The sequence below is a fragment of the Rhinolophus ferrumequinum genome, chromosome 5 (genome assembly GCF_004115265.2).
Source record: "Rhinolophus ferrumequinum isolate MPI-CBG mRhiFer1 chromosome 5, mRhiFer1_v1.p, whole genome shotgun sequence".
Lineage (NCBI taxonomy): Eukaryota > Metazoa > Chordata > Mammalia > Chiroptera > Rhinolophidae > Rhinolophus > Rhinolophus ferrumequinum.
Genome location: NC_046288.1, coordinates 7,192,023 through 7,195,780, shown reverse-complemented (window position 1 = coordinate 7,195,780; position 3,758 = coordinate 7,192,023). Strand labels below are relative to the sequence as shown.

Here is a 3,758-nt window from a genome sequence, read left to right as displayed (position 1 = left end):
CCTATAACTAATGATATATGGTAGAAGCCATGTCTATACTGGTAGGAATGGTGGAGAAGCAGAATGGGTTGGTCCCACACTGATGTGTGATGGTTAAAAATCACAAGGTTATCTCAGCTGCACAGTTCCCCCCTGAGGACTGAAGGGTCACAGCCCCAGATCAGGCTCCCCAGCCTAGGGTTCCAGTGTCAAGAAGAGAAGTCCCTATATTTCTGGCTGGGAAAATCAGTGGGGACTATGGTTGAGGGGATTGTGGCTGAGTGAGACGGAGGGATGCTGCAGCCCCAGGCATGGACTGACTCGCTGACAGTCTCACTTACTCTGAGCTTCAGAACTGGGACAGCAGCTCAAAAGGTGTCAGGGACATATAGGAGAAACTGAATTGTTTGGCTTTACAGCAAGGGTTGGAGAGCAGCCTCCTCCTCCACAGAAGTGCTAGCAGAAGCCATTCTTCTTTTGTTGAGCCCTCCCTCCACCCAGTATGCAGACACAGGCAGGTGCCAAGTCTGAGTCTCCATTAACCTGGCTAACACCATTTGCCCTACCCTGATGATTCCCTGAGGTCCTGCTTCACCAAATATGTGAGTCCACCCACATCGCTCCAAGAGGCTTTTCCATACAAATGGTCTGTCTTGGATCATGCTGCAGACTTTCCTAAAATCTATCAAAAGTTCACAAACCCCAAACAAGAAGTGTCTGGCCTCAGCATGCCCTTTACCTCTTGCTATGTGGCTCCAATCCCAGTACTAGTGGCAGCCAGTCTCTGTTGTCACTCAGCCTCTACCAGGCACCTGCAAACCCAGCACAAGCAGCAGCCATCTGCAGATCACTTTGTAGCTCAAACCAGGTGGCCCAGGCAGTGCACAGGCAGTGGCTGACCATGGCCAGCACCAGAGCCACCTTCCCACGAAAAGGTCCCCAAACCAAAACACAACATCTTCAGACCACACCAGAGCACCACCCAACCACTTCCACAAAAAACAACAAAAGGGTGGACTGTGCAGGCACCAGAGACCTGCTAAAGTGAATCCTGTTCCATGGGGTCAACCCAGCATGACGGCTCCCCTGCTGTAGTCATAGTTCTCACAGTCAATCAGCCTGAGGGTCAATCTCTCCCATTTAGGGGCCAACAGCAATCAGGCTTCACTACAACATACAACCCACACAAGGGACACACCTGGAGAACAAGGCTCAGGTGACCAGGAAGTCTGCACCACAGGGCCACACAGGACACCTACTTTATAAGGGCATTCTACCAAGATTGGGAGATGTAGAAGCTCTATCTAATACATAGAAACAAACACAGGGACGCAACCAAAATGAGAAAAAGAAACATGTCCCAAATGAAAGAACAGAACAAAACTCCAGAAAAAGAACTAAACGAAATGAAAACAAACAATCTACCTGAAGGAGAGTTCAAAACACTGGTTATAGGCTTTCTCTTCTGGTCTCTAGGACAACAAGTGTGCCAACATCAGAGGGGTACCAGAAGGAGAGAAGAGAGCAAAGAATTGAAAATCTATCTGAAGAAATAATGACGAGAAACTTTCCTAACCTGGCAAAGGAAGTAAACATATAAGCCCAGGAAGTGCAGAGAGCTCCAAACAAGATGAACCCAAAGAGGCTCATATAAAGACACATCGTAAGTAAAAGGCCAAAGTTTAAAGACAAAGAGGAAATCCTGAAAATAGCCAGAGAAAAGCATTTAGTTATCTACTAGGGAGCTTCTATAAGACTATAAGCTGATTTCTTAACAGAAGCTTTGCAGGCCATAAGGGATTGGCATGAGATATTCAAAGTGATGCAAAGCAAGGAACCACCAAGATTACCCAGCAAACTTATCACTTAGAATCAAAGGACAGATAAAAAGCTTCCCAGATAAGAAATGCTAAAGGAGTTTATCACCACCAAACCAGTATTACAAGAAATGTTAAAGGGACTTGTTTAACAAGAAGAAAAAAAAATAAAAAATATGAATAATAAAATGGCAAAAACCACACACCTATCAATAATTACTTTAAATTTAAATGGATTAAATGCTCCAATCAAAAGACGTAGGGTGGTTGAATGGATAAGAAAACAAGACCCTTACACATGCTGCCTACAAGAGAACTACTTTAGATCGAAAGACACACACAGACTAAAAGTTAAAGGATGGAAAAAATTATTTCATGAAAATGGAAACAAACAAAAAAGCTAGGGTAGCAGTATGTATACCAGATAAGATATAGTTTAAAACTAAGGCTATAGCAAGAAAAAGAAGAACCCAGTAATTCCATTTTTAGGTATTTATCCAAAGAAATCCAAAATACTAATTTGAAAAGATACATGTATCCCAGGAAGTGCAGAGAGCTCCAAACAAGGTCTGCTACTATCCACTTCATTGCAGCCTTATTTACAATAGCCAAGATACGGAAGCAACCTAAATGTCCATTGATAGATGACTAGATAAAGAAGAAGTAGTACATATATACACTGGGATATTACTTGGCCATATAAATAAATTAAATTTTACCATTTATGACAACATGGATGAATCTTGTTGGTCTCATGCTAAGTGAAAGACAACTATCATGATTTAACTTATATGTGGAATCTAAAAAACAAAATAGTACTTGCTTCGGCAGCACATATACTAAAATTGGAACGATACAGAGAAGATTAGCATGGCCCCTGCGCAAGGATGACACACAAATTCGTGAAGCGTTCCATATTTAAAACAACAACAACAACAATAACAAAAAAAACAAAATAAATGAACAAACACAATTGAAACAGACTCCTAGATACAAATAAACTTATGGTTGCCAGATAGGAGGGGGTTGGGGGTCTGGGTAAAAAAAAACAAAGGTATTTAGAAATACAAATTGGCAGTTACAAAATAGTCATGGCAGTGTAAAGTACAGCATAGGGAATATTGTCAATATTATTGTAATTATTATGTATGATGTCAGATGCGTACTAGACTTATCTGCGTGCTCAACTCATAAATTATGTAAATGTTTAATCACTATGTTATACACCTGAAACTAATATAATAGTGTATGTCAACCGTAATTGAAAAATAAAAAAATATATTAAAAAATAAATAATATAAAATTTCAGAAAGAGGCCTAGCAGTAGCCACAAATCTGAAGTTAGATAGATAGATAGATAGATAGATAGATAGATAGATAGATAGATAGATATACATACATAGGTTCACAATTCACATACATATGGAAAAATATACCTATATGAGATACATATAAGCATTTATATATAATAATTGTATATATTATTATGTATATAATGTCTCTCCCCTATCTACTCTTTCTGCCCATCAGAATGTAAGCTTAATAAGAACAGAAACTGTTTTGTTCTCTTCTGGGTCACCTAAAACAGCCCACAGGGAGCAAAAAAAAGAAAAATGTTGACTGAATTAACAGATGAGTTAATAAATAAATTAGTTTATATGTGTATGAGAAAGAATGTCATAAATGAATCAGACTATAGAAGTTCTAAATTATTTAAGATTTCCAGATGGTGTTGTTAGATTTAAAACAAAACCAAAGAGTCAAGTAATGAAGTTTAAGTAAGATATTGGGTTAAGTTAGAACAGTAGTGTGTTAGATATTTATTGAATATGGTTGAAAAATGTGGGCTTTATCTTTTGCAAAGCTGAACATCTTAATTCAAGGTAATTGTTTTAAAAATGTCCCAATAAGGTATTTATAAAATTGTTGATTTAGCTTCAACACGCTTAACCAATAAATTCT

General features: G+C 38.7%; 1 non-coding gene across 1 annotated transcript; it reads left to right on the top strand.

The window, feature by feature from the left end:
* The first annotated feature begins 2,611 nt into the window (after positions 1-2,611).
* On the top strand, positions 2,612-2,718 carry LOC117022688 (U6 spliceosomal RNA). The gene has a single exon (XR_004423092.1). It is a non-coding gene; the product is annotated as a U6 spliceosomal RNA (small nuclear RNA).
* The last annotated feature ends 1,040 nt before the right edge of the window (positions 2,719-3,758 follow it).